The sequence below is a fragment of the Canis aureus genome, chromosome X, assembly GCF_053574225.1.
Source record: "Canis aureus isolate CA01 chromosome X, VMU_Caureus_v.1.0, whole genome shotgun sequence".
NCBI classification, from domain to species: Eukaryota; Metazoa; Chordata; class Mammalia; order Carnivora; family Canidae; genus Canis; species Canis aureus.
This window is the reverse complement of record NC_135649.1, coordinates 38,163,114-38,188,685: the sequence shown is the minus strand read 5'-3', so window position 1 is coordinate 38,188,685 and position 25,572 is coordinate 38,163,114. Positions and strand designations below refer to the sequence as shown.

At 43.4% G+C, this 25,572-nt stretch overlaps 1 protein-coding gene and 1 long non-coding RNA gene across 4 annotated transcripts in view; both read right to left on the bottom strand.

Annotated features, from left to right (window-relative positions):
• The window catches only part of AMOT (angiomotin), a 64,842-nt gene extending 52,255 nt beyond the window's left edge, over positions 1-12,587 (bottom strand). For both annotated transcript variants that reach the window (XM_077889856.1, XM_077889857.1), the window contains exons 1-2: positions 12,146-12,587; positions 3,592-3,669 (exon numbers count right to left, since the gene is read on the bottom strand). The gene's annotated coding sequence lies outside the window, so the exon portion shown is untranslated. The remainder of the gene's footprint in view (positions 1-3,591; positions 3,670-12,145) is intronic.
• Positions 12,588-13,474: 887 nt separating this feature from the next.
• LOC144307920 (uncharacterized) overlaps positions 13,475-25,572 on the bottom strand; it is a 29,471-nt gene continuing 17,373 nt past the window's right edge. Inside the window, exons 3-4 of one of the 2 annotated variants that reach the window (XR_013374583.1) lie at positions 14,347-14,381; positions 13,475-13,902 (exon numbers count right to left, since the gene is read on the bottom strand). This is a non-coding gene — a long non-coding RNA (uncharacterized LOC144307920). Of the gene's footprint in view, positions 13,903-14,346; positions 14,382-19,044; positions 20,591-25,572 lie in introns of those variants that run through there. The other variant, XR_013374584.1, reaches the window with a different exon arrangement.

Genomic DNA, 25,572 nt, shown 5'->3' with positions numbered 1-25,572 from the left:
AGATTCACACTGCTTAAGTTCAAATCCTGGATCTATGGCTTTTTAGCTGACCTCATACATTTCTTTTCACCTCCCCAAATTGCACTTCATCATCTTCAGGATAGAGATAATGGTGCTCATACCTCATAGTGTTGTTATAAAGACTGCTGGGGGGGGGGGGTAATCCATGTAAAGTGCTAAGCACAGAGCCTGGAACATAGTGAAGGCTCAATAAAGTCTATTAATATTATAATAATTTCAAAGTGGCCTTTTTTTTCTAGAAGACCACAGCAATTTTATGAATTAAGGTTTTCTTTAAAACCTTTACTCGCAACTCAGTCTTTGTGCAGAGGTTCTTAGGTCAGCGAAAGCTAGAACTAGAAAGACTCTAAGAAGACCATCTAGTGGTCTGTATATGAAGGTGCCAGAGTTTAACAGGGGTCAGAGCCAGGGCCAGGTTTTATGACTCCTAGGGCAACAGTCCTTCCACTACAAGATATGATCTAGCATATTAGCTTGTACATAGAAGATGCTTAATCAACATTTATGAGATTGAATTGACTCTGGTTTTGAGAGACTATAAACCTGGCTCAATGCTACCACCAATTTTCCAATTTCATCAGAAGTCAAATGTTAACGGCAGGGGGAAAAATTTAAGGAGGTGAGACAGAGAGATGTGTGTAGCTACAAGTATGGCAGAAGGACCTTGCAAAATCTTTCCTTTTTAGGCCAAGATTTGCAGGTGAGTCGGAGAGTAACATGAACCTCCACAGATCAATGTGTCCATGGCCATGTTCTGGGTCTTGCCAACATCATACTAACTTGGAATTTGACCTTATGTAAGTCCAGCACTGGCTTAAGAAAAGGCTTTGAGGCGGCCCCACCTCTTTGCTTCTAGCTCTACTTATATCTAGATTATGTTGGAAGATTATTTTGAACCACAGCAAGGCCTTGGCATTTCCAAATCTCATGACAATCAGTGTCAGGTATCTGTTTCTGAGATGGTTAACTCAAAGGTGTGGCCAACTGGGTCCCAGTTTTACTTTTCTTTACTCTAAAGCAATTAACTTGAACATGTTAATAGGCAACAAAGGTGATTAACCCTGAAGTGTTCAAGAGCAGTGACATATTGAGTAACAAGAAGAATCCTGTTGCCCCTACCACATCACCTCCCTCCACACAACCCATTCTAAGGGAGGAACAGGGCATGTCATCCCATCCTATTTCTCCTTGCCTCAGGAAAAGGATACACATTCCATGCAATCAGACTGAGCATAAACTGAGAAAAGTTTAAAAATATACCTAGAAGCCACCTGCTTTACCAATTTTTCCTACCTTCAATGCTATACTACTCACTTTTGTTTTATTTCTATTTTTACAAGTAATATAAACACAACATGCAAATATTCATAATGGAGAGGGGAAAAATCACTCACCATTTCAGTACCTCAACCTAAGCATTGTTAGCAAAACAGAATAGCTTGCCTTCAGGTTTTTCTGTGTGCATTTGTGTTTTTACAAAGCCATGACATATTAATGTACATATAATTTTGGATCCTACATTTCACTTTCCCCATGGTATAGACTGTGGTGTAGACTTCATAATAAGCACTGCAATGATTCTGTAATAATCCATGACAGGAGTGTATCAAGATTCACTTACCCATTCTCCAATTATTAGGACATTTAAATTGCTTTCAATTTTGTCCTAGTCTAAACAATGTTACAAAAACGTCTTTAAGATTTAGCCTTTCTCAATATTCTGGAGTGTTATCATCTAATGATAGAATTCCACAAGTGAAATTAATGGGTCAAGGTGCATGAATGCTTTTAGACAGCCCACTAAAAAAAATAAGAATAGCAAAATACCAAAGCCCCATGAAACCTCTCCTTCATTTAAGGAAGAGTTCTCCTCTCCCATTTTTTCACCATGGCAGACCAGGACTCCTGGGAAGGAAAGAAGCCAAGAGAAGCAGTGTAGTATCCCAGCGACTTGCAAAATGGCAGAGTGGAATGTGGGCTCCCCTGTGAATCCAGCTTGCATGCACTTGCCCCAAATTGCCACCCAGCCAAGAAGCTAATTAGTAAAAGCATCAGGTGGGTGAGAACAGGTTCATGGCCTGTAATGGCTTATATCATGTTTCATTTTTGCCCTTGGAAAGATCTGACAGTCAGTTTGAAGACATTCAGTTCTAGTGACCCAGCCTGCTACATTCGGAGAATTACATTTGTTAGTTTTCAGATGCCAATCTTCAATATATTTTCAAGGGTATCTTTCTGTATAGAACTAAGCATACATGACCAACGAGCCTGTATGTGTACCTCTATTTTCAGCCACAGTTAGGGTGTCACAGTTAAGGTCAGCCCTGTTTAATATTATATGACTATGTGGCACCTGTCTGAAATGGTCAATGTGTTATAGACAGAGGTTTATTTGCAGACCCAACCATAAAAGTCATCCAGTCCTAAGTGGAGATGGCAACAGTCCAGAGATGCCCTGTCTTAGCAAGAGCAGACACAACAGACATTTCTTTCCTGGGCTGCTTAGTCAGAGCTCTCAGAAGAGGCCAGGTACACTTTCCACCTTCTCCATGAAGGTTTTTCTCTAATCCTTCTCCATCTTCCCTCCACCCCCAACTCTGCTCAATCTGGAAAATTAATTCTCTCTCCCTCAGTGGTATTGCCACTGGACTTTGGACCCATCTCAAATGCAGTACAATAACACACACAATGTCATTTCCACAAATATTTATTGATCATTTGCTGTAGCCAGGCATTGTCTAGGCCCTAGGGTGGATAAAAAGGAGAAATAAACCAGAGTCCAGTCCTCAAGAAGCTCCCCCGTCAAGCAGAGGGGGCACAATCCAACGGGAAGCATGCTGGCAACACAGAGGACCCTGCCAAAAACTCTGCTCTGCCTGAGCAAAGCTTCCCAGAGGAAAAGATGAACAAGCTGAATAGGAGACATCTGATAATGGACTTGATGTTGGGGAAGTTGGAAAGGGAGGGGCCAAAGATAGGTTGAGATAGATCTTCGGGAGTCGTTAGCATATGGATAACAGGTAAGGTCAAAGAGTGGGCTAGGACCTGTAGGGCAGGAGCGGAACAGAACCAAGAATGAAGCTAAGGATGGACCCCCTGAAAGAAATGATCATTCAAGGGTCAGATACTTTGCAAATGCGGTAATGAGAGAGGAATTTCTTTATTTACCCCATTGCTTTGCCACCTGCCCCCCCATACCTTCAATCTAGACATTCAATACATGCCCCAGGGACAGAAGTCCCTGGTTGCAATGCAGAGAGAGTAAAAGAGACAGAGACAGAGACAGAGGAAAAAGAAGTTAATTTTGTCTTCTAAGCTTCTAAATACCCAGGCCGAAATCACTCTATCAGATTGAGCTAGAAATATAAGATCTTAGAGGTCACTGGCTGGGTGCATAACTTTCTTCTGTATCTTTTTCAACACCTAAAACGATAACTGGTACATGAAATATCCAAGAAGATCTGCATATTGCATATTGAGTAAATCACAACTTCCCAAAGACTTTGCTGGAGGCAACAGAAAGAGAAGACAATGAAAGACCTACAAGAGCAAGAACAATAATTCTGTTACCTTTAGTTTCTCAGCTTTTCTTCTAAGGAGAGAAAACCACTTTCACTTCTGTTATGGTATTTGTCCTTCTCAGCCGCTCTGCGAGGAAATAAAGGCAGATGTGATTGATTCCATTTTACAACTGGAGAAGCTTTAAGCCCAGATCAGGTAGCTAATGATAACTAATTTGACCAAGGTTTCACTGCGGCCTACTGGGCCTACTGGTGGGGCCAGGATCACAACCCAGGTCTGGTGACTTCCTGCCCTGGGCTGGGTTACTAGACACAAACCTCTATGGACCTGACTCTCCAGTCTTTGAGAGATCAGTTCACAAGAGAAACTCGTTAGGAAAGCGAATTTCTCTGGGGACTCTTGAGCAAGCCAGTGCGCTGCACCTATAAGAACATACCTAAGACACTTTCCCTTATCCACACTGGAAAGTTAAATATAATTGGCAGGAGTGCTGCACTAATGTAATTGGGAGTTCCCTGTTCTGCTGTACCCCTTTTGAAGGGAGCCCCATCTGCCTTCAGCCTGGTTTTTGTGTCGGAGTGGGGCTCAGGTGCTGACTGCAGGTGTGGCATCCAGCAGGTGCATGGACGGGAGCCAGAGTTTCATATCTTCATACCAATGGGCCTGAGTCACTCCCCAAAGGCAGCCCCTCCTCCTCACCCTGACTTGCAAGCCCCGGGAACCTGTCTTGACTGAGTTGCCATTGAAAAACTAAATCTAGACTCTGCCTTCCCGGGAAGGCCTAGGGTAAAGTCAGTTAAAGTACAAATCATATAACCCAGCCAACTTTCCCACTCTCTGAAACTAGTGTAGGCATATGCTGCAGGCAGAGCATCAGGGAATATATGTACAGAATGACTGTTCTCTACTAGTTCTGGAGAAAAGGACCACACCAGGCCCGTATTACGCATTTAGCTACAGAGTACTTCTTATTTTATTACAAATGGCCCTGAAATCTCATGCACCAAGTATTCATTCCCCTAAAAAAGACAGAGTACAGTAGAACGAACGCACTAGGAATCCTGCACTCCGGCTCCCAACATGACCAGTCTCCTCCAGGCTGCCAACAGATAACTGCTTAGCCTGGTCACAAAAAGTACCAGGTTAGAAAAGTCATCACAGTGCCCTCATGAAAGCCTAATGGAGAGCCTGGGGCAGACAGAATGCTCTTTAGGGATAGAGAGGGTCATCCAAATTTTCTTAGCTGAAAAAATTGTTTGCTTTTAAAAAAACAATTCGCCCCCCCCCAAAGACACACACACACACACACACACACACACACACACACTGAGCAAAGAGAAACTAATTGCAGAAAAAAAAGCAAATGTTACCTTAATAAAATGGCTTATTGTCGTTCATTGTATTTCTCCAATTCAAACGGAAAACTCAAATTAATAACCTTTGGTTTACAGCCCATGATCCAAAAAGTGAAACTGGTTACTAAACTAAAATGTGACCACTGTATACAGAGTGAAACAAAAATCTGAACCAAAAACCTAAATGTAATAAAGAGGAAATTAGACTTCTTCAAAATAGACTATCTAAATAATTTTCCCCATCTGTGATTTTTATCTTAGTTTGCTGTCATATGGAAAGAAATGCCATTAATTCAATGCAAATCCTGCCCCTTGAAAACAACCAAAATGAGTAAGTGATGTACTAATTAGCTTCCTAATGGGGAAGGTTTTGATTGAACTATTCTATAACAACCTTCATCAAAGTTTCCAGGGCAACTTCATAAAAGGATGTCAAACCTGGCCCATTTTTTTATCCCCTTAAAAATAATTCTCAATGCACAGAAACATAGAAAGCTTATTTCTCTTCAATGCTGTTAACACTCAGGCCACTACATTTTCTGATGTCAGCAATCCCCTTCCCACAAATATTCCAAGTATGCACCACCGTCATTCTCCTTTCAATTATGTGGTTTCTCTGCTCCTTTACTGATTGAGTCCAGGCCTCTCGGATAATGAGAAGCATGTGCAGGGAAAATATGCTCTTAAAAAACACATACATCAGTTTCATCTGCATTATGAAGGGGGGGGGGAGATCATTTGTCCATATCAAAAGGATCAAAATGTGAAGTTTGCTATGAGTTATATAAAGGAAAAAAAATCAGCACCAATGCCTAAAGTTGGGGGGTCAAATTATGGTAATCTGAAGCAACACCAGTAAGAATAAGGGAGACCCCCCAAAATCCATTCTTTCTAGCTTGGCCACATGTATATTTAATGTTATCTTAATGTTGCTTTGGGGGGTATTTGAGTTCTGACATACAAATGGAAATGAGCCACGAATTGTACAGCAAGCATAAATATTCCATCATTAATAAAAACCAGCTGTGTATAAAACACTACAATGGCTGGGTTTCAGTTACTGGCTATCATCAGTATGTGTCACAAGCAAATATTACTAAAACTTTCTCCCTTAAAACACACACACACACGCAGAAATTTGTACTCTTTTTAATCTTTTGGAAGGGCTTTGAAGAACTCACTGATCTCTATGGCACATTTCAACTAATGTCTCTTTTTGAATGTATTTTTCATCATCCTGGAGGATGCTGGAGTCCTCTTATTAGAACTTCAACTTACCGCATAGAATGAAAATGTTTAATTGTTTTTTAGGAGCCAGGAGTGTCAGCAATACCAATGTTAGGATGATCAGTTATAGTCAGTAAGGCAATAGGGCACTGAAGGGCACTGTATACTATAAGAGAGAAAAACTCATTAAAAGTGAACACCTGCTCAGGACCTTATAATAAACCTGTTCTGCCATCATGCAAACACCTTTCATCCAATGACCTCGAAGCATGTGTCTAATATGAAGCATGCCTAAACACCTCTGTGAAGTATTAATATCCCTGCTTCCCAGAAGGGTAACTGAAGCTCAGAGCAGCTAATTCATTTACCCTTGGTCACATGGCAAGTCAGAGAGGGCTGGGCACAGAAACTCAGATCCTGGCGTCAAGTCACACAGTCTAACGATATTTCATGGAGTTGGGGCAATAATGAAAGTGCCTTTACAAATGTCAAGGACAGCCTATAGAGTTAAAAAAAAAGCAGATTTGCAAAAGCTATGAGATATTAGCAAATATATCCACCTGCATTTTCCCCATGAATACATATCATAAAATATGTACTTTTTATTTTTTTAAGATTTTATTTTATTTATTCATGAGAGGCACAGAGAGAGAGAGAGAGAGAGAGAGAGCGGCAGAGACACAGGCAGAGGGAGAAGCAGGCTTCACTCAGTGAGCCCGACGCGGGACTCGATCTCGAGTCTCCAGGATCACATTCCTGGCCGAAGGCGGCGCTAAACTGCTGGGCCACCGGGGCTGCCCATGGACTTTATTTTTTAAAGATTAACGAATTACTTAATATTTTGGAACTTTCTTTTTTTAAGATTCATTCATTCATTCATTCATGAGAGACACAGAGAGAGGCAGAGACATAGGCAGAGGGAGAAGCTGGCTTCCTGCAGGGAGGCCCATAAGAAACTCGATCCCAGGACCCCAGGATCATGACCTAAGCCAAAGGCAGATAGATGTTCAACCACTGAGCCACCCCAGTGCCCTTGCTGGAACTTTCTAAGGACTAAAAACCCATACTTCACTTTTCTATTCTGGTTAAAGAAATTTAATCTAATTTACAATGAGCCACTGGTTTCCAGGAATGAATTCATCCAAAATGGAGAACTTATGTATACCATACTTTATCAAAGGAAAATTAAAGGACTGTGTAACTGAGCTTCCACAATAGAGTGAGAGCCTCAAATGAAGAACCCATTATGTGTGGGTCATCCTGCCACACCTACAGGTCTTTATTTGTCTCAAATCCTGAGTTTCCTTACTATTTTTTAGTCTAATTTAAACATATTATTTCCAAAGCCATGAAACCATAACATTTGTGCCTTCCCGCTTTTCCTTTCTCGTTGGGGAAATTTTATAGTCTACCCAAATGTGTACTCTCTTGATGGGATATCATGCTACAGTGATTTAAGAATCCATTGCTAATGGTTTAGACAAAGTAAACAGTGGACCCTAGTTTCCTTTTTGCTTGAAAAGAATGGGGGAGGGGTAACAGGCGGTCCAAGGAATGGAGTGAACAGCCTTGCTAGATATATGAACCCCCCGGAATCACAGAAAGGGTTAGGGATTACTTATTAAGTCTCTTAGTCTCTCCTGGCACTCAAGGAACAGACATACATGATTCTTCATGCGTACTCAGGTTCTCACTTCATTCTTCCACACAGGTTTACAAAGCTAAGTGTTAGGTGAGGTCGTATTTAAAAGAAACTTTGTAAATTTCTATGCGCCCCCCCACACACATATTTTACCTATGTAAAATTCATGTTAAGTACAGAAACAAGGATTTGAACCAGGAAAAACAAAAGTGGGTGATCTGTTAGGATGATGAGATCCTTGATGAAATTTTGGGCAGGATCGTAGCTCTTTAATTTGATATGTTGTTAAAATACAAAACACAATGCATTTATACTGATATATAGTTTTAGGCTTTTTTTAACATCCAGATGACTATATGATTGTATCTCTAACAATCGTTGTACCTCATTCTAGGAGGAATCATTCACATTCACATCACAAGTAGAAGTGTAGGAAGGGCACCATAAACTTTTGAGAACTGGTTCTCAAAATCACCCTGTCCAACTTCTCACAATTTACAAGAGGACTTGCCAAGGGTGGTAAACTAAGTTAGAGGTCAGCCTAGAGCCCAGGTCCCATTCACCAATAGGCTCACTAGGAAAATTTATTGTATAGTCTTCGATTAAAAAAGGCATCAATTGCTGTTATTTACCAGAAGCAATTTTCTGGGTCCTGAGGTTATTCAAATACAATACATATTTTTTTTTTACCTATATGGAGTAGGCAGTCCCATCCTTAGACTAATCAAAATCTGTTAAGTCTGATTTATTTGGGGTCCCTGGGTGGCGCAGCAGTTTAGCGCCTGCCTTTGGCCCAGGGCGTGATCCTGGAGACCCGGGATCAAATCCCACGTCGGGCTCCCGGTGCATGGAGCCTGCTTCTCCCTCTGCCTATGTCTCTGCCTCTCTCTCTCTCTGTGTGTGACTATCATAAATAAATAAAAAATTTTTAAAAAGTCTTATTTATTTTCAGAAAGTCATACTAGCTCCCTTCTACAAGTGACTGTAGGCTGGAGCTAAACATGGTCAGCATTATTACAAGCCAAAATTATTTAGACAATTTACTCCATCCCATATAACAAAAAGATTTCAAAGGCCAAATAATGGCCTCACTTAGTTCAAGCTATAATCATTACAACAAAATTCTAATGTCTTCCTTTATGCAATAAAGATGTTTCTGAGAAGACCCAGTCATAGTGAATTTTTATATTATCAAGTCATAGCTCAAAGGCACTAACTAGGAAAGCTAGTTCTTTCAATGAAACTTGCAGTGGGTTCTCTTATAAAGCAGATGACCTCTTATTTTCCTTTTCCTTTTTTTTTTCTAGTTCAGATTTTGTGTGCTGTGTGTGGAAGGGGCAACTTCCCTCCTTTCTCTGGGTTAAAAGGGGTCAGAAGCCCACCGTGGAGGAGAGCAGTGCAGGATGTACAGCCTGTTTCATACCCTCCTAGTTCCTGGGACCAAGTTCTAACCTTTGACTTGGGGGTGGGACCCTAGATTTTGGACCGAAGTCCACAAAAGGCAGCAAGGAACGAAAAAGTAAGAAAGACTAAAGACAACTCATCATAGAAAACCACCAACAAAAATTCCTGGGGACAGGAAATCAATAGAGCACAATTCTGAACAAATTGGTTTAGTCCCAAGCTAATTAACCTGTCAAGCAGATCTCCAAACCCACTGAATCCATGGAGGAAAGAGGTGATGTAATAGGAGATTTGGGAACATTTACCCACTTACCATCCTAAAAGGCTGGGCCACGACCACACACACCTCTCTCCACCCCTTTCAGTGGGTTTTAGCTGCACTTAATGGGTGCAAAGGACAATTTCTTCCAGATAGTCCCTAAGAATAGACTGTTCTCATGCATTCCAAATGCTCAGTCTCCATGGAGGAGGCTACCTGGCCACAAGCATTTCCCAAGAAGGAATATATCCTCTACCTCTCCTCACTGGTAACATTCCCTCCACCCCAACAAAACAAAACAACTTCTAACCAGCCCAAGAACTTCGGGGGACTCTTTGGGGGAAAAAAGGAAAAGAAACCTTAAGAGGGGACTAGGAGAGTGTGAGAAACTCCTCTTGTCTCCAAATGGAAAAAAGGCCTTAAAAAGCTGGATCAAAGGAAGAAAGGGGGATGGGGGAGACAGGCTGCTTAATTACAAAGACACCCTTTTAAAGAAGGCACAGGCCCTGGGAGAGAGCTCTTAGGAGAGGCACAGAAGCAGATGTACCCACTTAGAATTCTGGCACTCAATGGGACCTCAAGGTCATAGCATCCATCCCTCTGCGCTCTGAATAGACTGTTCTTAAGGGCATTCTAGAAACAGTGTAATTCACTCTTTATAAAGCCTCAGAAAAAGCAACTCCACAAAGTGCCTTGGGTTTGCATCTGTCTAATAATTCCTATCTCACAAACCAGAAATGACCTTCCAATCTCCAAATCCAAAATAGCATTGAACGCGAATTTTAAAATTTCCTTCTAAAATCTGTTACGTAGGTAAACAGATCCACCACTTTCACCCTAAAAGTGACTCTACAACAAGCATGGTCAGAGATTTACTGCCTATCTAGACTATGAAGTTAGGAAAAGCACTTTCAATTTTACAGAGCCACAGAGTTTTCCAAAGAAAGAAGGATCTTAAAATGAAGTATGATGTAGTGCCAGAAAGTGTCTGTAAATGACACCGGATAAACCCATACAGAATAACTGGAACCTGAGTTATCATCTGTAAATAGATGCAACTACTCTACAACCACCTGGCTATTAAAATGTCCCAGGCCAGTTATAAAATGTAGTTTGGTCAGGCCAACTTTTCCCTCCCAGCTGATCTGAAAGACGATAGCCTTTAAAATTGTCGCCCTGTAACATTCTTTCTCTCCCTTCCTGCTTTGCTTTCCCCCCCGTTAAAATCAACCAACACAACTATTTAAAAATAAAGTGAATGATTTGTTCCCAAACAAGCAATGGGTTGGTGACATCTTGGTAACAGGTCTCTAAATACCACCACCCTTCTAAGTTTGCCACGCTTGCCTGACTGGAGAGAGGTGGGGGGAGATGGGTGAAAATTTATCCTGCATCCAAAATGCTATTTCAAAGTATTGTTAGCTCCTAAATGAAGGTGCTGAAAGGTCTAACCAAGAAAGCTTCACAAAGGCTGGCCCACGAAAGGACTTTTCACAAAACCTAGTTCAAGGAGACTTAAATAACCTTAGCCCTCCATTATTGGAGACTATGGTGACTAATTATCTTCCTCTCTGAATGGAAAAAGGTTATATTCAAAAAAGTTTTTTTTTTAATTTTTTTATTTATTTATGATAGTCACACACAGAGAGAGAGAAAGAGGGGCAGAGACACAGGCAGAGGGAGAAGCAGGCTCCATGCACCGGGAGCCCAACATGGGACTCGATCCTGGGTCTCCAGGATCGCGCCCTGGGCCAAAGGCAGGCGCTAAACCACTGCGCCACCCAGGGATCCCAAAAAAAAGTTTTAAACGCCTCCCAACTTCTACTCTTAACGTAAGGGTGGCAAACGGAAGGAGGAAGGAGAGCTACATTAGACATAACTACGATTCTTTCTAAAACACATGCTAGAGATTGCTAATGCTGTTTCTCACAAACGCCCCCTTTCCTCTCTCATTTAATTGTATCTAGTCCCTTGCTGCAGATGATTATTAAACTACTATTAGTGGCAATTTACCAGACTACAAAGACTGTCACTTTCCCTCTCATTTTTCTTTGTTTTCATATATTGATCGATCCATCCTGCTGCTAACGCACCAATGTACAGTGACCTGGGCTTGGGACCCTCAAGACACCTGCATGATCCTGCAGAAGTCCTTACTAACATCTCTAAAGCAGATACTGGGCAATCCAGTCCTCACCACCATACACGTACACACACACACACACACAGACCAAAAGGAGTGTAGCATGGTAGATTACTCCCAGACTTTAGGACTTCAAGAATTCACAGCCCCCGGCGGAGGGCAGTGTGGGCCCCCACCCCAACTCTAAGCATTTAGGGAGGAACGCATCTTGCAATCTGAGATAAGCGCACACATTCCTCCTTAGTAAATGTAGACCTGAAGTTCCCTCATTCCTTTTTGTGCTTAATCACCTAGGGACCTACAAGGGTCCCAGGAGCAAGGAAGTAAAAGTACCATCAAGTAGTGGTACCCACTAGCATCTCCGTAGGACGGGAGAGGAGCGCACACTCTTTAACCGATTTAAGTTGCTGCTCATCCTGGAAAACTCAACGGCCAGCTGCAAAGAAAGTAGAACACACGGGCATCACCACACACATCTAGATCAACTCACTCACGCCGAGGGCACGATCAAGTTCATGCCACCATGGATTCCTGCCCCAGTTCCCCGCGTAAAGTAACCATGCTTCTCCTACCCCTGAAGGCACCGAAGACAAGGTGACGACTCTCTGCTCGCTCAAGTGGCTTCGGTCCCGGGCCGGAGGCCAGGGATGGGCAGGGGGAAGCCCCAACTCCGGCTGCTCCGCTCCTCACTGCTGCGTCCGGGCTCTCCTTGGTGGCAGTGGACAGGCAGGATACCGGGCCAGAGGGTGGAGCAGCAGATGGTCGGACGCAAGACAGGCTGGAGGTGGGGGCTGGAGGGGGCGGTGAGAACTAAGAGAGGATAAGGCAGAACAGAGAGGAGATGGAGGAATAATAAATCAGGGGGTCTACCAGCTTGGGCAGCCAGAAAGCTCCTCGGAAGGAAGGGGCGTGACTGCGATGAAGGCAGCTCCTGGGCAAAGGATGGGAGGTAGGGGAGGAGGACGAATGGGTGGCTTTTCTTCTTGCGGTGCGCGGCTAGGACCGCCCAGGAGCGGGGGGGAGGAGTGGGAGGGGGGTGGACTGGAGAGTGGGGCGGAGTAGAGGGCGGGGAATGAAGGAAGGGAGCCGTCCAGGACCCTGGAGGGGCGGGGGGCGGAAGAGAGGCGGGGCCAGGGGGCGGGGAAGTTTCAAACAATTGAACGGCGGGGTCTAGCCACTCCAGCGAATGCGAAGGGTCCTAGTTCTCGTCCACCCGCTAACGTGGCTCAACGCGCTGACTGGGTCCTGAGAGGCTACGCAAGCGCTGGCTGGGGGGAAAGAAAGGGTTCTGCAAAGACTCCAACAATAATCTACGACACCAGCGGAGGGGAGGTGCGTGGGAGAGCCCGTGCAGCCCCCCGCCCCACAGCGGGAGGAAGAAACACAAATAGAAATGCTGAAAAGCAGCTTCTCGCAAAGCTTGCTCAAAATAATGCAGGAAGGAGCAGCGCTCCTCTGTTTTCCTTCCCTTCTTGCTTCCTATGACCAGCAGGCCCCCACCCAGGTCGCAGCTTTGCGCGACACCCTTCTTTCTTCCTCTGCTCCCGGTAGCCTCCCCGTTCCCACCCCACCCCCGCATGCCCGCCCCCCTTCCCTTTGGCGGGCCGCGTTGGCAGCGGGGACGGTGTGGGCGGGGCTCCGCGGAGTCTCCGCCTCCGGGGCGGTCTGGGAGGGCCGGCCTGGGCGGGGCGGGCGGTGAAGAGTTAAGTCTCACCCGGCGTTCTTTCGCTGCTCCGGATTGGCGAATCCCCGTCCAGGATTCGGTCGGGATTGGTCACTTGCGTCGTCGGTCCGATCTTTTTGTCCCACCCGCTCTCAAAATTAATAAAACTGAACAAGAGACTATTGTCTCGCTCTCCATCTCCCCCCCACCCCCCCGGCTACTGCTGAGCAGAGAAAGAAGAGACGCTAGGTTTCTCGGTCTCCCGAGAGAGTGCGACAGTGTGTCGTCGGCTGGCTCCCGTACACCTTTGTGGCAAGGTCTGGCCCGCTATTCCCAAATAGGTAGCTTTTCTTTCCCCTTAATTCATGAGGCCCGGAGGGGGAAGAAGTACGTCAAGTATCACTGTGGTGTTCACGTTTCCCGGCTGCGAAAAACTGATCCTGCCTGAGAGCACAGACAGTTAAGAACAGCATCCTGGGACACTGAAAATCTACCATTTTTACATCTGGGAAACAAAAGCCCAAAGGAACACTAGGGGTAGCAGAATGACACGGAACTTGGAAGGGAGGAACTCACTTTGGACTGTAGCACTTAACAGCCAGTTGTGCAACTTTTTTGAGTCGCTTGACTTTCCCGAGCCTTAATCTTTCTATCTGTAAATAAAAGCTGTAGGACATACCCTATTAACAACATTGGCATATGAAAATAAAATGAAATGTGTGTGAAAACTGCAAACCACAGAGCACTCCACACATGCATGTCTTCCTCCTTGTATATGTCCCATGGTGAACAGTCTTGAATGTGTCCAGGAAAATCAAATGTTCTGCTCATCTGTTTTAAGCATCTACATCCAAGGTGTGTAGGCTTTGTGACTTTATTTTTAAAAGTGAATTCTTTTCCTACACTTTTGAGGGTGGATATGAAGTCAGATCCCCACAATTAAAATAATAAATTATCCCTTTCCTAACCAGGGTGGGTGAGATTTCTCTTTTAAACAGTTCTGCAGTGGCGCCAGGACCTAAATCTATTGTCGTGCTGGTACTGAAAGAGGAAATCATGCTGTGTATCTCCGAAGTGAGCTTGTGAAAACAAACATGAGGGAACACTTACCATGAAAATCACCATTCTCTGCAGATCCATATTTCCTAGAAAACGTTACAAGATGAAAATGAGTCTAGTTGTAAAGGTCTTGACAACGCAGAGCTATTATGATGAACTCATGCCTGTGAAAAAAACGACTTCCAATTCAAGCCTGCCCAAAGGGAGCCTCCTGAGAGGCCATGGATCACGGCACATAAGAGGAAATGTGCACAAAGGAAACACTACCTGACTGTGAACGGGGTCCTAGAATATAACGGGGTCCAGGAAGAGTAATAGGCTCCTGGCATGCAGTGGGGTAGCCTGGATGTGCAGGGTGCTCAAAGATTCAGAAGCAGGAACATGGGCAAGATGGATTCTTGGTATAATTCAGGAGATGGGTGAGGTGAAGTTATTTGGGTGATTTTTAATGGGGAAAGTAAGATTTTGAGTGTTAAAGACATGGAGGCACCTGGCTTGTGAGGCAAGGGAAGATTATTCCAGCCTTATTTGGAAGAGTGGATGGCAGAGACAGGGCGGGGGTATATGCTGCAGACTCCTACTGATCATAGTGGCAGCAGGGGGATACTTGTTAAAATAAACAATGCTGGAAAAATGGAAAAAGTTCTATATGCACATGATAAAATCAATCCTGTACCTTAAGGGGTAAAGAGTTCTTCTCGACCACTCTGTTCTTATAGTCCCTTTCTCCCCTTCTCTCTGCCGGTGTGTAATCTTCAAAATATATTATTGACATAGAGATGTTCCATTTTTGCTCCTTATAAGTGGGATCATCAGTCACAGCACCCCTTGGATTTCTTTACTCAACATTTCTTAATATCCTTCCATCTCAGTATAACTTCCTTTACTTAGTTCTTTTTCATGAGAGCTCAATGTTCCATTGCACAAAAGTGCCAAGATTCTTTTATGTGTCCCTCTATTGAGAGGCCACTGAGGCTAGTTCCCATCTTTTGCCATTACGGAAAAGGCTGGGAAGCAAATCCTAGTGGCAAAGGCGTGGTAGCTCTTTGTCGAATGTCTGTCCCCGGCTTTGAAGTTGCCCTCAAAAGACCGTTCCAGCCTGTCTTCCCTACAGCTACTAGGGCCTTCCTGCAATGGAAACCCCTAAAATACTTAAATCCTTTAATACCCCCCTCAGATCCTGCCTGGGGCATTACTGTTCTTCTCCAAATGTGAATTTTGATGGAGTAGAGTGAACAGAGCTCTGAATTTAATGGTAGATTCAGGCTATGCATGAGTCACTTCTTAGGCCTGTGGCAAACAACAGGTTTTTTGGTACCTGGGCTTGGCCCAGTTCTTCAAGAGTCTTAGGTGTTCCTTCTCTCCTGCCACGCAAGACTTCCTTTTGTTTTTACCCTGAAAACCCTGCAGTTTGTTTAAACTGGGTTTGAATTTAAAGTTATGCTTTGCCAGCTCTACTTAAAAGGAAGGGGGAGGGGAAGGCCAACATCAACAAACATTGATCAAGCTGCTATTATGGACAGGACTGAGAAAACAAAGGGAGATGAGACTTGGCTCCTGCCTTCAAGGGTATGTACAGAAAAAGACAACTAACAAGCGTGTGCTAAGTGTTAAATGAATGGGATTGACAGTAAAAGCTGTGGAAGTTGAGAGCAGGGAGTGAAAACTAGTTCCAGAGAGTGAGTTTATACAGCAAAGTATGCCACACACATTTAACTAATCCCTGGAGCATCCCTGTGTCTTCATATCCTGACTATAAAATCTGTTGAGGCGTCTGGGGGATACCAGGAGAATTAGCCACTAACTAAAACACCTGCGTAAAGACACTAGGTTGCCCAAGTACATCAAGACCTTCCATGTATTAATAATGGATATAATGATCATTTTAAGCTTGTAAATAAAGAGCCTCTACACCAAACCACCTGACCCATTTGGCCTCCTCCCCCCACTAAAATGCAACTGCTCCTTTAATGTGCAATAAAAACCAGTGTCTATGCTCTTAAAAAAAAAGAAGGCAACTTAAAAAATCAGTTTCTCCCTTAAAAACATTACGCTAAGTTAAAGAAGCCACACACAAAAGGACAAATGTACAATTCCACTTGTATGAGGTGCCTAGAATAGGCAAATTCATAGAGGCAGAGGGTAGCCTAGTGCTGATCAGGGCCTGAGGAGAGGGAAGAATGCAGAGTTACTGTTTAATGACCACAGTTGCTATTTGGGATAATGAAAAAGTTCTGGAAATAGATTGTGGTGATGGTTATACAACATTTGGAATGTATTTAGTGCCACTGAATTGTATGCTTAAAAAATTGCTAAACTGATAAATTTTATTTTACGTGTATTTGACTGTAATAAAAAAGTTTTTTAGAGGTGACAACCCTCAGGCTAGGTGTCAGGAGGCAAGGGTAATGATCAAGGCTGCCTTCTTCTGGGCAGCAAAGCAGGCATGCAAAGGGAGCAGCTTGGTCGACACCATGGGAAATGCAGGCTCTATGTGTCCAGGACTTGTGATTTGTCAAGAGAAACCAGAAGTGAAATGTTTCATTGTAAAATTTCCTGGTTTTTAATTTAGACAATTAAGAAATGTTTTAATTTTTGAAAATCTGCCCTTTGCATGCAGTCTTTGGCCCAGTGTACCGGAAAAGTAGGAAGGAGAACGTGGCTTGTAATCTATTCCTCCATCCCTGGCTAGGTTCTTCTAGAGGGAAAGACCACAAAACCATAGTGCTTTGTGTTGAGTGGCATTCTCCTCCACCCACCAAGTCAACTGGGAGTGTGAAATGAGCACATCTTCCTCTAATTGCCTGGTGAACAACTAAATCATTTAAATGCATCTAGAAACAAAAGCAGAGGCAAGCACGTACACCAGGGAAAATAAATCCTAAGGATTTAAGACCCCACATAACTCTCCCTCCCCTGCCCCCAAAACACACCCTACAAAATATATTAGCCAAACACTGAGAAGTAGCCTTCTTCAGGACAACTCCTAAACTCATTCCTATTTATGCACGAGGATACTAGCCCTGCACATGCAGAAGCCAGCTGATCAGAATATAGCAGCTTTATCTGAACAGGAAGGGAACAAAGGGACGCATATGAAACATAAACTCTTCCTTTTGGATCCCTTTTCCCCACTTTCCACCCTTTGCAAGTATATAAACACAAACTCACACACACACACACACACACACACACACACAAACGGTCCAGACACAGGAAGTATGAAGCCTGATCCATGTGTGGAAAACAGCAATGTGGGAATTCAGGAAACAACACCAGAACTGTGCTCCAAGGCCAAGACCCGCTCCAGCATCTGGGAGCCAAGTTAATCCTGGGGTACTCATGGGCCCCAGCATTTTGGAAGTAAATCGGCTGTAGAAAAATAAAGCTGCCTGCAAGACTATTCCCCAAGCACCTCCTAGGGTCCTGTTTGAGTAACCCAGGTTGGCCTCTTTATGATTTATGCAGGGCTTCACTTCAGCTTAACTAAATACCATATCTCCTTCAGCAGCTTGAGATTTTGGAAAGGCCCAGGCTGTCCATACTTCTCAGTAGGGTTTGTTTGCAAAGTCCTAGGTTAGCCAGAGCAAGAGAGAGGTGGGAAGACCTAAGAACACACATCCAAGTCTGCGTTGCAAAAGGTAGGTGGTGGGATGAGAGAAAGAATATGATCTGATCAATGATAAAAAACAAACCACTGAAAGCAAGTCAGGGGGAAATCAAATTCCTGAGCCAGTAACCTTTTTAACTGTACAGAGTTAGCAGGATTTAAAGGAAGTCCGTCCTCTGACATTACCCTTTGCAAATAAACTCTTGATTGATTCCTCTCTCTCTCTCAATCTCTCTCTCTCTCCGTTTCTATGGTTGCCAGAATGTCTGAGAGTTGTTATCCCAGTTGAAGGAGAAGAAGCCTGGGACAGGAGTGGAGATTTATCTTCCCTGGCACATGGCCCCACTTCAGGAACTACAGGAAGAAGGTAGGTCAATGCCATTCCGGTGTGATTTAAGGCAGGCCCACCCTGCCGTCCCCACTCAGCCTTGCTTCCCAGTCTGCCATGGTCCTGTGAGATTCACACAAGAAATACCCCTGTTAAAGTGCAAATATATAACCGGGGAAGGGTTAAATATTAAGCCATCTTTGATGTACTCTGATGGAAAGGGTACAGACTTTGGGAATCGCTAAAGCCTGGATTCTGGTCACAGCTCCAGGACTCACCAAAGAGGTAAATAGCCTAACCACTCTGGGCCATGATTCCCACATGTATAAATAGGGGATAATAATTTTTCCACCATGAGGAGTTGCTCTTAAGATTAAATGAAATAACACATTTAGGGTTACCTATCACAAGGCCCGGCATTTGGTAGCTAGTTGACACAGTTTATTTCTTCATGACCCTCCATCCAATCTTAGGGAATCCCAGGGGGTAGAACAACAGGTTTCCTTAGTGGCCTGCAGGGTTTAAGGTCCTCATAATTTCTCTTCCCTACAAACCCTGCTCAGAAGGGCAGCATGGTATTAAGTATATGGGTTTTAGCACCAGAGGGACCTGGTGTCATAGTCTTTGTTCTGTTGCTCACTAGCTATGTGACTCTGGGTACATTTGGAGCCTGTTTCCTCATTCATAAAATAAAAGTAATAATAGCATCAGTTTCTTTTTAAGATTTATTTATTTATTTGACACAGAGAGCACAAGTAGGCAGAGTGACAGAGAGAGAGGGAGAATCAGGCTCTGAGCAGAGAGCCTGATGTGGGGCTCAATCTCAGGACTCCGGGATCATGACCTGAGCCATGATCAACTGACTGAGCCTCCCAGGCACCCATAAGAGCACCTATTTCAAAAAGTGATGGTGAAGATCAAATATATAAATATTAGCTGATATTGTTACTTGCAATGGTGTGTACAATGCGCTGACTAGTTTACTTTTTTAAGATTTTATTTATTTTTTCATGATAGAGAGACAGAGAGAGGCAGAGACACAGGCAGAGGGAGAGCAGGTTCCATGCTGGGAGCCCGATGCAGGACTCAATCCCAGGACTCCAGGATCGCCCCCTGGGCCAAAGGCAGGCGCCAAACCGCTGAGCCACCCAGAGATCCCCCTGACTAGTTTACTTTTATACCAAGCAGTTTCTAATCTAAATGAGTGGATGGTTTTAGCAAATGTGTTAAAAATCCTTAAGCAATGATAACTATGTGTTCCTGGCTTCCTGGTCTTAGCTAAGGAATTTGGGGGTGATGCTGGAGCAGCTGTGAACATCTCAGTTCCAGGCTGTTGGACCTCCTCCCCCATGATTTTCAGCGTTTTGGCAGGATGTGAGCAAAAAGGACTCCTAGGAGGGGCTGCAAGAGATCTTGGGATAATAGAACATTCTCACTGTGGAGTGTGGGCCTAGGGCACTCAGGCCTCCACCTCTTTAAATCCTGCATTTTTCCCCATCCTAGAACTCTTACACATGTTATTCTCCCTGCCAAGGACACAACACATACCTCCCTTTGTTCCATTCTCTTCCTTCTCTTCCCCTTGCTAACTGAATCTTACTCATCAGGCCACAATTCAAATATCACTTCTCCAAGGAAATACTCCCTGAGCAGTAACCTGTACCCCAGTCTCCTGTTTATCTTTAAACATTAGTCTGAGTTGGGTATTCTATGTGATAAACTATATCAGAAGTGGTTTAAATATAAAAGTGATATTTATTCAGTAGGTGAATTATTTAACTTTGTCTTCCAATCTAGAAAATTATTGGTCCAGGAAGAAGCTTCAGGCTTATCCTGTAATTTTGCATACATCCTGGCACTCTCTTGCCTACCCCCTTAGTGATACCCATGGACTGGCCTGAATTAGTAATTTTTTAGAATTACTCCAGCACTAGTTGAGGCATTGAGCTAGATGATGGTTGGGTTTCCTTGCAACTCTCTACTGCTGACATTTGTCAGAGTGCTGACAAGTTTTCTGAATGCCAGAGTAGGGAGCTGTATCAGAAGTGTCATCCACATCCTTCTTTTGCCCAGTGCCTTGATCTTGGTGTATAAATGGAGAGTTTTGAAGAGTGGTGTGGAAATGTGGGTGTGAACTGTCTCTGCAGAAGGTGGTATGTTTATTTGGTGCCTAGCAAATGAATGCTTTGAGATTAGAAGAAAGGTAGTTCAGGCATGAGTGCCGGAGAATAGTTGAATTAGAAAGACACCAGTAACTTTGATGGCAAGAAGATGGTTCCAGATGACTTTATGGATGGTGTCACTTCGTATGCCTCCATCACAACCGTAAACCAGGAACACATTTACCAAAAGGCAGCCTAGTGTTGTGGAAGAAACAAAGAGATTGTCATTAAGATAGAACTGGGTTAAGATCCCCATATTCAATTGATTATGTGACTTTGGATAAATCACTTAACCTCTCAAGGCTCAATTTTATAATCTATTGGCTATGTATTGAGGATCCACTATGTTTTCAACGCTTTTCTAAGCACTTGGGATGCACTGGTAAACAAAACAGGCTAAATGCCTGCACTTAGGAAGATTATATGTTGCAGGGGTGTAGGAATGGCCAGTAGACTTTTAAATCTGTGAGGTTTCATGATGTTGTCCACACAGGCCTGGAACATGGTGGGTACTCAATAAATAGTAGCTATTATTATTTTTATTTAATAAAGTAATCACCGTCTGTGAAACCAGGTGATTTCTACACAAGCTTAAATTTCTATACCAAGGATCAACAAAAAGAAACAAAGAAACTTTGGTGAAGCCAAGTAATTTCTATGTAAAAGACAATAGATGGCTTGAACTTGAGATTCTTGCAATAAGGTAATAGCAGGAAACTTGTATGAGTTTTTCCATCCTAAGTGACAATATTTTTTCTACTATGGTTTCCTCAACAGCAGTTCCATTTGTGACAAAATTAAGCCAGTAGGTTGAAGCTCCATTTGGATAAATTTTCCTCCTTCATTATCTCCAGGAGATCAAAGAGCATAAATCTGGGAACATAACATTACCCTATAAGCACTCCAGTCATGCTCCTACCCAGGTGATGTTAACCAACCAGACTTTTAACTCAAGTTTGGTGTTCCACCCTTCCAGTGCCATAGCCTCCTTTCTAGAAGCATAGTGTCAGAAGGTAGAAAAGAAGGGAATACTGCTCATAGATTTTCAGTTTATAGTGTCTAGCTTGATAAAAAAAAATTGCAGTTTACATCTTGTAATAGAACAATAGAGCCATGACTTAACGTTTTACAATGTATGTAGTTCATTTCACGAGGGGTCACGTTTCATGTACTATCACATTTCCAGCATTACTGCTCCCCTCTTGTACTGGAGTGGGATAGGCATTGGGTCAGTGTGTTAGGGAAGCATGGTGGTGTGCTGTGGGACTTCCCGCCCCTCTTTCTCCGGGCTTCAGTTCTCATCCTAGTTCCCCTCTCTATCAGATTAATTATCACATCGTTTTGTAGCTATTTATCTTGGGATTCCCAACTAGACTTGAGGTTCCCCTGAGGTCATAGACAGTGTCCTAATTGCTGCTGTATCCCCCACACCTAGCACAGGAGTCATTTATAACCCTTTTCAATTCCCCCATCCTACTTTGCATTTAAATCCAAAGTCAAAGCTATTTTTCTCAGCATCTGTAACAAACTGAGCAGGTTAAGTCATGGCTTAGTGTATCCTTCTGCTTCAGGTGAAAACCCTGGGTATGAAGGGGTTGGGATGAAAAACTATCCCAACTCCATCTTTGTGGCTTTCTTAGGTTAGCCTCAACATTTTCTTGAGAATGCAGACTCTGGCTTTGGAACTGTTTCCATTTAAAAGCCCTTTCAGTGGGGCCTGGGTGGCTCAGTCAGTGGAGCATCAGACTCTTGGTTTCACCTCAGGTCATGATCTCAGGGTGCTGAGATTGAGCCCAGAGTCAGGTTCCACACTCAGTGCAGAGTCTGCTTGCGATTCTCTCTCCCTCTCCCACTGCCTCCCCCAACACCCGCTCTCGAGTGTTCTCTCTTTCAAATAAATAAATAAATAAATAAATAAATAAATAAATAAATCTTTAAGAGCCTTTTAAATTCTCAATGAGCATTGCACTTGGAATATTGAGAGTGTGCTGCTGTTATTTGAAAGCTGTGTGAACTTGGGCACCAAGCTCAACCCTTCAGAGCCTCAGTTTCATTGTCTTGTAAAACTTGGGAAAATAATCTCTGTCCTATCTTAGGATCACACTGGCTTGTGAGCTTCAAATCAAACAGTGGTTGTGGAAACACTGTGGAAGCTGAAATATAGGGTTATTTTCAGCACACCTGTGGTAAGTGTGGTTACCACCCACACTAACCCTTCCTCCTCCCAATTAGGCACTGAGCATTTATTCAGTTCTGAGCACTCTAGCCCTGGGCTATAGCTGGGTGAGGGAGGCATTGTTCTTTCTATCTTCCTGACAAGTTGATCTCAGTTTAAGACTTGTTGCCCTCAGGTCTTTTCAGTCAGCATTTGAGGGGGGAGCTCCTCCCTTGGTTTCTCATAAGCATATTTGTCAGGTGTGCTTTAGAAAGTCTGTAGTTTCTACCTTCTGGCCTGCTTTGTGCTCCCTAGTGAAAAGTGGTTCCTGTGGGGGAAGGGGAAAGGCAACCTTTCTAACCTCTTCCTCTCTTGCACCAGAACTCCCAGTGTCCCCAGACTCCAATTTTTCAGGCATAATTTCTTTCCATCCATCAGGGTGTACCCCTTATGGTATTTTAGACTGATCCTAGGCAGGTAAGTTACATTTTGCAGAAATTTCACTTATTCCCAAAGTGCAGTCTCAGTTGCTTGGTAATTACAAAGCCCAGGACTTCCCCCAGCCTTTGTGGTCAAAAAACACCCTCAAAATTTGCCTCTCTTTGACCCCGGCTTCCAGACTGTGTTTGGGTCTGTTCTGAAGGCTCCTGAGGGAGTTCCCCAGCTTTAATTTGGCCAGATGCTCACTGTCCTGCTCAAATCACAGTCCTATTTTCCCCCCACTTTGAACAGCTTTTGCACAGACTTAGGTTCACTCAAACCTGCTCCCCTCCTCCAGCTAGCCACTCAGGGCTGAGAGTACTTGCTTTCTTTGCTGGCTGAGGATCCCTAGTTAGTCAGTCTTAGGTTTTAGTCTTTCCCTCATTCAAAATCATCTTCATATTTACCCTAGAGGGTTTCCACTGCCCATTCTGCAGTTAATCTTAACCACAAGAAGAGAATTTTTCAAGTTGAAATCTAACTGAAATTTACACATATAGCATCTTTTAGAGTAAAGGTGGACAAACTGCTGCTACAATTAAAAAACAAAACAAAACAAAAAAGTGTTTTTAGGGGTACCTGGGTGGCTCAGCGGTTAAACATCTGCTTTAGACTCAGGTCATGGTCCTAGGGTCCTGGAATCGAGCCCCCGCATCAGGCTCCCTGCTCAGTGGAGAGCCTGCTACTTCTCCCTCTCCTCCCTCTGCTGTTCCCCCTGTTTGTGCTCAATCGCATTCTCTCTCTGTCAAATAGATAAATAAAATATTTTTTTTAAAAACATGTTTTTAAAGGATCATTAAAAAAAAAAAGGAGACTGTACCACCAAGACTATAGGTTTGTAGCTTGTAAAACCTAAAACATTTACTATCTGGCCCTTTATAGAAAAACGTTTGCTGACTTCCTAGAGCTTCTCTTGATATCCAAAAACAGTGTGAAGCAGTTTGACACTATCACCTTCTCTCCCAAGGTTACAGGAAATTTCTGACTTATTTATTGCCATGTTTTACCATCTCATCTACCTCTTCCATTCAATTTCTAGTCTAGCCGTGAGGAGTTTAAATGGTTTTTGTTCTACCTCTTGAACTCAACTCACATTTCATTTCTTTCCCAGGGAATAAACTAACTTCCTTTGGTGAGACCAGCTTCTTGGTCCACTTCCCCACCTACCTCTAGTTAATGTCCCTTTGGCTTGGCTGGACACTTTCGAAAAGTGAGAGCTCCTTGCTCATATTCACAGCGTCTTAGAAAAATGCTGAGGTAATTTGAAGAAGGAGCAGATGTTATATATGGGGAGATTTTTGTGGCAGACAAAAGCCATAGAGACACTTAAAACCCCCCCTGCAAATGAAGACTAACTGTTTCACCACCCACAAGGTGATTTCTTTCCATAGCTCTTCAGAAGAAGGCAGGATCACTTTACTAGGGCTCAGCTTACTCAGCAGAAGGGCTCATCTCCTCTGTTACAATGTATTTTCTGCGGAATTTAGTCTACTCTCATTAATTTTCCTTGTGCACTGCCTTCTTAGTTAGAGGATGGGCCACACCTAAATAATGTTGCCAAACTCCAACAAAGAGCATCAGCCGCTAGTCCTAACACAAACACTGAAAAAACTAGTGCATATCTACCATGTGATTGGTGCCTTGAGGGGTACTTCAGCCTCCAATACCTCCAGTGAAGCTGGACAGACAACATGGTAAACTAATAAGGCAAGGAGTTCTCCCATACAATTCAGAGGAGTGAATAGCCTCCATTTTAAGTAGTGTCTCCTTGATTGTCCCATAGCACAGATACATTTGCCAAATTGTCATCTGATCCTGACTATATGGTCGCTGTAACCATGCTCACTGTAATAGGGAAGAGAAGGTCGGGAGCAGAATGAACTTTGATTGCCATAGGAGGTATATAGTATGTGTTCAATGAAGTCAATATAGGTAGAGAAGTTAGTAGAGGGTATTCCAAGGTTGTGGGATAATAACATTACAAGAGTTTACAGTCTGAAAAACTCTGGTTTGTTTTCAGACCGAGTAGACAGTTTGTGTAGAGGCCAGGAAATGTTTGTTTATTCATTTGTTTAGGCTAGGTAAGGTTTAGTTCAGCTTTGTAAGGTAGGGCTAGAATTTTGAGGAACTTTGAATATGGACTAAAACAAATAGAAATTGTTCTTTTGGAGGTTTGGGGAAACTGATGAAAATGGTGTTTTATGAAGAGCAACCTGATGGTGTACAGAATGGTTTGGAGGGTGTACCAACTGGAAGCCAGGAAGATTTGACAAAGCATTAAGAACGAGTATAGCGAAAGCCAAGAGTGTACAACCTCTTACTCAATCTGTCCATTTCTCCTTGATTCATAAATGCTACTTGGTGGGGGCAAGAAGGCTGACATTGGACTTTCTAGGGTCTCTTGCCACTCTCCGGAGAATACCTTAACCACTGCCTACATCGCACTTCACAATCAGAGTCCGCATACCTCTCCTGGGTCAAGAGCAGTTAGATTGAAGTGGGAGAGCTAAAGCCAGCTAGTGGCCAAGACCGTGAAAGTGTT